This window comes from Tenrec ecaudatus, chromosome 1 (assembly GCF_050624435.1).
Source record: "Tenrec ecaudatus isolate mTenEca1 chromosome 1, mTenEca1.hap1, whole genome shotgun sequence".
Lineage (NCBI taxonomy): Eukaryota > Metazoa > Chordata > Mammalia > Afrosoricida > Tenrecidae > Tenrec > Tenrec ecaudatus.
Window position 1 is genome coordinate 259,271,175 of NC_134530.1, and position 9,162 is coordinate 259,280,336.

The window sequence follows — 9,162 nt, forward strand, 5'->3', positions numbered from 1 at the left end:
AACCATTCACCCTTCTCCAGGGGGGAAGAACAACAGAAAACATGGGGGAAGGGAGAAAGCAGTCAGTGTGAGATATGAAATAATAATAATTTATCATCTATGATATATCAAGGGGTTATGAGGGTAGTGGTGAAGGGGGACAAAAGAAGAGCTGATACCAAAGGCTCAACAGAAAGCAAATGTCCAGAAAAGAATGAAGGCGTGCAAACATGCCTGATTCAATCAATGTATGAATTGTAACAAGAGTTGTAAGAGTCCCCAATAAAATGATTTTTTAATTAAAAAAAAAAGAAAAGAAACGCTCAACCAAGAAAAGCCCAAGACAAGATGGCTCCAAAGGGTAATTCTGACAAGTATTTAGAGAAGACTTGTCACCAATAAATCACAAACTTATCCAGAATATAGAAAATGACAACAAATACATTTATGAAGCAATGACCCTGATTCCAAGACCAGGCAAAGCTCCCACTGAGGTAGATAACTACAGACCAAGCTCCCTCATAAGCTCAAAATTTTCATTAAAAATATTGGCCAGTAGACTCCAACAAATTATCAACAACAATAACAAAATCACTGACTAAGTGAGATTCACACAAGGGATGACAGATGGTTCTACATTTTTAAAGCAATCAATGTAACTCACCACATAAACAAGGCAAAGAACAAATCCACATGGTAATATCAATAGATGTAGACAGGGCATTTGACACTAACACTCATTTTTGATTAATAAAAAACAATGTTCAATAAAATTGGAATAGAAGGAAGATCCCTCAACATAATAAAGACCATATATAAAAAGCCAACAGCCAATATCATGCTCAATGAGGAAAAATAAATATGTTCCCTGAAAACAGGGTACTGGATGTCTTAGCCAGAACCATCAGGTACCAAAAAGATGTCAAGGGGATTCAAATAGAAGTGAAACTCTAGCTATTTGCAGATGATAGCATTCTATATCGAGAGAAGCCAAAAGGCTGCACTTAAAGACTACTGGAAACAATCAAGGGGTTTGGCAATGTAGCAGGGCCTGAGACTAACAATCAGAAATCCACTGGATTCCTGTATACCAGTGAAGGGAACTCTGGAAAAGATAGTAAGAAAACAATACTATTCATAATAACTGCACAAAAGATGAAATACTTAGGAAAAACCTAACCAAGAAACAAGCCCTGTACAAAGGAAACTACAGAAGACTATTACAAGAAGCCAAAATAGACCTACATAAATGGAAAAATGTCTGATGCTCATAGATAGGGAGAATTTATTTCTGAAAAATGTTGAAAGTACCTAGAGCAATCTAATCATATGATGAAATTCCAATCTAAATCCTAAAAATATTCTTTAAAGAAATGAAATAACATATACACTTTTTTTGTGTTTTTTTAAATCATTTTATTGGGGCTCATACAACTCTTATCACAATCCATACATATATCAATTGTGTAAAGCCCACTTATACATTCGTTACTCTCATCATTCTCAAAATTCGCTTTCCGCTTGGGTTCCTGGAATCAGCTCCTCATTTTCCTTTTTCCCCTGCCCCTCCCTCTCTGCTCCCCTCTCCCTCATGAACCATTAATAATTTATGAATGATTATTTATCTTATCTTACACTGCCTGGCATCTCCCTTCATCCACTTTTCTGTTGTCCACCCCCCAAGGAGGAGGTTATATGCAGATCCTTGTGATCAGTTCCCCCTTTTCTAGCCCCCCTCCTTTCCTCCCAGTATCGCCACTATTACCGCTGGTCCTGAGGAATTCATATGTCCTGGATTCCCTGTGTTTCCAGCTCCCATCTGTACTGCTGTGCATACTCTGATCTAACCAGGTTTGCAAGGTAGAATTGGGATCATGATAGTTGGGGGCAGGAAGTGTTTAAGAACTAGAGGAAGGTTGTGAGTTTCATTATTGCTACATTGAACCCTGAGTGACTTATCTCCTCCCACTACCCCTCTGCAAGGGATGTCCAGTTGTCTACAGGTGGGCATTGGATCCCCATCGCGCACTCCCCTCATTCATGATGATATGATTCCTCCCCCACCCCCGCCTTTGGTGCTTGAAACCTGGTCCCCTCGGCCCTTCATGATCACACATGTTGGTGTGCTGCTTCCATGTGGGCTTTGTTGTTTCTGGGCTAGGTGGCCACTTGTTTACTTTCAAGCCTTTAAGACCCCAGACGCTATATCTCTTGATAGCTGGGTACCATCACCCTTCTTCACCACACTTACTTATGCACACATTCATCGTCAGCGTTTATGTGAGGAAGGTGATCACACAATGATGGTTTTTGTTCTTTGGTGTCTGCTGCCTGATCCCTTCAATACCTCGTGTTCACACATGCTTGTGTGCTTCTCCTTTGTGGACTTTGTTGCTTCCAAGCTAGATGGTTGCTTGTTTGTATTCAAGCCTTTAAGACCCGAGGTGCTATATCTTTTGATAGTCGGGCACCATCAGCTTTCTTCACCATGTTTGCTTATGCACACGTCTGTCTTCGGTGATCATGTCGGGAAGGTGGGTATCATGAAATGACCATTTAGCTGAGCAAGGTGCTTTTGTATTAAGAGAATGCATGCAAGGAGGTCCAATGTCCACCTGCTACTCTACTACTAAACCTATAAATATTTGCACATAGGTCTATATCCCCCATAATCATAAATATATTTACATACATACATGTCTGTGTTTAGGCTTCTCTGTATGCCCTTTGCCTCCTACTTCTTTCCTGTATTTCCTTACGCTTTCCTCCTGTCCCACTACCATGTGCAGCCTTCATTCTGGTTTCAGTAATTCCTCTCAGTTACCAAGGGCTAGGTAACATATACATGTTTTTACATGCCACTGATTCCGTTTGACTCAACGCAGCCAGGTTCACAACAGACTAGAACAGCCTCTAGTCCCTCCCCACTCACAATTGTGATTATGTTTGAGTGTGTTGTTGCAGCTACTGTGTCTGTCTTGTAAAGGGTCGTATTCTTTTTCATTGCTCCTCTATTTCACCAAGCTACAGGGGGTCTGATAACATGTCCAAAGTACATGAGACGCATCTCACCATCCTTGCATCTAGGGAGCATTCTGACTCTGCTTCAAAGATAGATTTGTTTCCTCATCTAGCAATCCATGATACTTTCAATAGAATCACAGAGCCGGTCACAAAACCCCTAAGATACAGTGCGCATATAAAAAAAATCTGTAATTCCATTATCTTAACATCTACTTTCCAGATGATTGCCATTTATCAAGCATACAGTGATTAAAAAAAACTGAAGGGTCAATTCAAGCCCAAGTATAATCCAACTAGTAATTAATAATCCCCACACTTGTTTGAACATTGGGAAACTTGAAGCATACAGTGATAAAAATGGCTTCAGCCAAATTGATACTTCCACATGGTGGACGAAAATTAACAAGGATGCAATCTTGCTCCCAACTCACAGCAATCTATTAACAAGGAGCTGCCAGAGAATCAAGCTGGACTCAGTAGAGGATGAAGAACAGTGCAAACATTGCCAGTGATGTGAGCTAGATCTTGCTCCTGGTTCCTGGTTGCCCTTCCTAGATGTTCTCATGCTGAAAGTAGTGTATTGACATCGATAAGTATTGTTACAGTGGAATCAATTTCTCCCGTCAACTGATCAGTGTTTGCTTTATAAATCTGTGCTCTGTTGTTGAGTGCATATGTGTTTATGATTGCTACATCTTCTTGATAAATTGACCATTTTGTCACAATGTAATATATGCTTTTATATCCTAACAGATTTTGTATTAAAACCTACTTTGTCAGATACTGAGAGAGGAAAAAAAAAGAAAAGAAATGGAAAAACGAATTCGCAATTTCATCTGGAGAGGGAAGAGACCAAGGGTAAGCAAAGAACTTCTTAGAAAGAAGAATCAGGTCTTTCACTACCTGCCCTAAAACCCTACTACACAGGCATGATAGCCAAAACAACCTGCTACTGTACAATGATAGACAGACAGACTGATGGGACAGAACAGAAAACCCAGAAGTAAATGCATCCACCTGTAGGCAACTGATCTTTGACAAAGGACCAAAATTATCTTATGAGATAGAGAGCCTCTTCAGCAAATGGTGTTGGAAAAGAATGGATATCCATATACAGAAGAATTAAACAAAACCCATATCTTTCCCCATGCACAAATACAAACTCAAGATGGATTAAAGGCCTAAATGTAAACTCCAGGGCTATGAGGATCATTAATGAGAAAATTGGGGCAAACTTAAGGGTCCTATTGCAGAGCATATATAGACTACAATGTATAAAAAAGGAAGTACATACAGTGGAAGACAAAATAGATGACTGTGACCTACAAAAATTAAATCACTTATGCATATCAAAAGACTTTATCCAAAGAGTAAAACAAAAACCCCCAGATTGGGAAAAAAAATTTAACAATGATACAACAGACAAAAGTAGAATTACCAAAAGCTACAGAACTCTACAACACCTCAATAAGATGACAAATGACTTCATTGAAGAATGGACGAAAGACATGAACAAACAGTTCCAAAAAAAATGCCACTCACATGGCTGACAAGCATGTGACAAATGCTCAAGATCACTAGCCATCCAGGAGATGTAAATTAAAACTATGATAAGTACCACCTTGCTCCCACAATGATAGCAGAAAACAACAAATTCTGGAGAGGAGGTGGAGAAACTGGAACTCGTATACACTATTGGTGGATCTCTAAGCAAATACAACCACTATTGAAAGCAGCATAGAGCTACCTAGAACAACTGGGGATGGAAATCCAATACGGCCTAGCAATACTGCTATTGGGCATATACCCCAAATTAAAAATAGACAATGAATGGTCTTCCATGTTTATTGCAGCACGGGAAACATCCAAGTGCTCAACAATAGAAGAATGGATTACCAAACGATGGTGCATACACACAGTGTGATACCATACGTCCCTAAAAAACAGTGATGGCAGCATGAAATATCTCATCTAATGGAAGGGCCTAGAAACTCTTATGTTGAGTGCAGTGAATCATTCACAAAAGGTCCATACTACGTAAGCCCACGACTGTAAGGAAAGACACCAAGACCTAGGCAGGCGTCTGCTGTCAGGTCACATAAACTTCTAATCCAGCCTCCCAAACAAAGAGCTAGAGAGCCTGCCTAGAGTCCATGAATCCTACGTCACCCCCTTATGTGCACATCTGAAAAAACACTTCGAAGGAGGAGACCGTGCCTCAGCATGGGTCATTCCTTCAAGAAGGGGGGAAAGGAGGCGGCCATTTATTGCTGACATATAACATTGTGAGAAGGTCAAGCCAAATCAGCAGAGACTCCGACAAGAATGATTGGGGGCCATTACAGGAAAGTCGAGTCAGAATGGGAGGAGGGTGGCATCTACGTTTCAGAAGAGGCATTTGTACTTCTGCTGGGCGATAAATGAGGAGGAGCAACTTCCCCTGGGGAAAAACGCTTGACAATACTTATATAGAATCCAAGGGGATAAATAAGCCTGGTACTATTTTCCTAATTAGATATATATTTTAGGTCACTTTACTGGGGGCTCTTATAACATTTCATACATTAATGATACCAAAGGCTCAAGTAGAAAATGCTTTTGGAAATGATGATGGCAATATATGTACAAGTAATTAGAACATTTTAACCTAGTTTCTATCCAGAACTTGGTGACTCAGGCCATGTACTCTAAACTACTGTGACCTTACACTCTGCCCTTTCAAGGAACACAACATCCTTCATAGGCCACACCAGAAGAACCGTATCTGGAAATCCCACTAAATGAACTGGGATTTACCTCCCTGACCTGCAGCCCTGGGGCTTAATTTTGAAACTTTCTGGTGTGGAGAGAAACAGATAAATCCACCCCGAGGCTATAGAATTTGTATAGCCTTGTTTGGTTGAAATCCCCTGTTTTGTGGGTGCTCAATAATAGGTGGCCCAGGATCACCATATATTTATTATTGTCAGGCCCGCCTGGCTTTACTGTGATGTGAATTAATCTGATAGCCATAGTTGTGAATGAATGTTACTGGAAACGTTCCCCTATCACTAACCTGCTACCTCGACGCCCCCAGTCAATATAAACAGTGCTTAATCAGTTAAGAGTTCAGTCTCTACAAATTAACAATTCATGGATTATGCTTTGGAGCTAGTCTATATTCATATAACTTTCTTTTCTCAACAATATGCTAACTTCTATACCATTGGATAAATTAATACACTGTCAATAGAAATAATTTATCCCCCAGGGCATGACTGATAATCTCTACTATAAAATGATAGGGAGACCTCTAAAGTGAAACAGAAATGTGTATAAAGCCTAGATATATGAATGGATTGGGGGCTAACACTTCATTCTAGCCCCAATAAAAGAAAAATTAGTTCTTAAGACATGGCCGTGCTCAATGCTTACCCTCATGAAGAGGTCACTGAAGATATAGGTGCTAATGCACCAGATCTATATGGTGAAGAGGTCACTGAAGATATAGGTGCGAATGCACCAAATCTATGTGGTGAAGAGGTTACTGAAGATATAGGTGCGAATGCACCAGATCTATGTGGTGAAGAAAACAAATGGTGCTGGGCTATCAAAAAGGATGGCATCTCGAGTTGTAAGGCCCCAACAATTTGCGTGAGGCATCAACTAAGCCCACATGGAAGAAGCACCCCAGCCTGTGTGATCCAAGGATGATAAGTATTAAAAGCCATATCTGAAGGAGGGAATAATAGCAGAACTTAAATTGTGAGCACTCACGTTGCAGAAGGCTATGGAGGGCAGTGAGATCCCATCACTCCTTTGTAAGATCCCTACCTGTATTACGCCTCTGATTAATCCCATCTGACCATAGTTCAAGGGATGTGAACAGGCTTGCTATCGGAGAGTGTATTGTAAACTCAAGTATGGAAGATGTGTTTAGGTTAAAATGTAATGCCTGATCAGTTGATCCCCCTTTTTATTCATTTTAAATTTGTTCTAGTGCTTTCATATTTCCCATCTGTTATGATGAACCACAGCACGTACCTCACATTTTAAAAATAACAGGTTTACAGGGCTTGCTTCACCACTACAAGGTTATACGTAAGTCCCGTGGTTGTGACTGGGAATTACCTTTAACTTTACTGGCACCACAGTCCCCGGGCCCAAATCATCTATGCCTGTTTTAGTGCCGTACAGACAGGATTGCGTAGCTGCCGCAGAGATAATCTATCTTTAATTTTTTCCCCTCTAGCCTGTGAAGTCTAAAGTATTTACCATCTGCGCCTTTGCAGAAAAGGTAGCTGTGCTGTATCCCTTATGTACCCTCATGGGAACATAGAGGATCGAGTGAGTCCGAGTTGACTCAGCAACAACTGAGTCTGCGTACGTACATGCTTACCCATTCAGTATCCGTGTCCTCAAGGGCTCTTCCTCATTCCCTCCTGCTGAAACATCAGACCTTGGCACAGAGAGGGGGGCACACATTGGACAAAGACCAGGAACTGGGGCCACGCTGCTAGATTTGTACCCAGCCCCACCACTTAGAAGCTGCGTGGCCTTCTGTGTCATATCTGTAGAACAGGGACACTATCGGATAGCCCTCTTAAAACTGTTTGAAAGAGCCAGTAAGTAAACTAGACGATAGCTCTTTAGGTACTCCCAGAGATGGGGCTTTCTACTGCCATAAAGAGCTGCAGTCTTGGAAACCCATAGCGATAGTTCTACCTTGTCCTGTAGGATCACTGTGGGTCAGAATTGAGTTGATGGCACTGAGTTTGCTTTTGGTGTATTGTTGTTACCCTCAGAACGATCTGAATTCACACCCACCGCAGCCCCTTGTTTCATAGCTGTATAACTCCAAGTCCCTTTAGCTGATTTTCAAAACTCTTCCTACCCCCCACCAGAAACAAAATAAAACCACACGTATCCGTTTAAAGGACGTTTGCATTCCCCACGTCGTGCAGGCTGCAAGGGCTGCGTCTTTCCCTTTCTGTCCTGACCCAGGCTGGGAGCAGACCTGTGAGCAACATCTCCCAGCACATCTGTCTCCTCCACTGCCTCTTCCCGACACCCTCTTTCCAAATCAGACCATGAATTGATCTCTTAGAAGACGCCTTCCCTGAAAACGAGGCGCAAGGGGAGGTGCCATTCTCCGGGCCTCTGCTGCTGCACACACCTCTGTTTGCCTGGGCTGAGTGAGTTTATCATTGAGCTCCTGAGTTTCGCTGCCTCTGTCCGTGCTCTGCTCCTCTCGCCATTGCATTGCCAGCTCAGAGCCCTGTCCAGAGCAGAATGTTGCACATTCTTTGGAATATCTATAACAGATGCCAAAAAAATTGATTTGGGGAAATGGCCAAGTATTACTCAGGGTCTAGCCAGAAGACGCTGCCTGGTTGAGTCACAGTGCTCTGAGACGATACACAGAGGCCGCTGCAGTGCCATCTTCACAAACATCTCCACGGCCCTGGCTCTTTTCCTAAAGTACCGCTCCCACCGGCCTGGGAACAGATCTTCGGCTGGGATTCTTCCCTGGAGGCTTTACATTCCACAGGCCAAGATAACTTAGGCCCCTGTTCTGAAGGCCAACACTCATTCAGATGGGAGGTTCTCACTCATTTGCCATTTGTTCATTCCTCTCACAAGACTTAGCACGCAGGGCATACATGTTGGTCACCGTGGTGGATGTACTCACGACTGCCCACACTGCATTTTGAGCCTCTAGGCCAGAAATCTTGCCTCTTCAGTTTTGCAAGCAATGGATACTGGTTCTCAAAGCCCTGGATTGAGCAAGACTCCTTTCGTTGCCTTTCTAAAACAAAACTAAACCAGCATAATAAAAACCAAATGTGACCAGCTTGCGCCTTTTGTATTTCAGTTTATCCCAGTGGCTAGGGCTTAGTTCTAATAACTGAAGAACTGGGTTTGACCTGGGTGTTTCCCCACAAAAGCTGACAGTTTATCAAGCCTGCAGAGATGAAACATGATGGCCAGCATAGATATGAGTCACAATACTTGGTCCAATGATCTTGGCACTTCTTCATGCTGCCTGATGCTGAGTCCTGGAACTTACTGAGACATCTAGTCTCGCTGCTCGATGGATCCCTAAAGCCCCTGAGAGCCCGGTTTGATGCATTGAGCACGATCTGCATAAACAGCACAGAGAGCTCATCATCAAAAGGC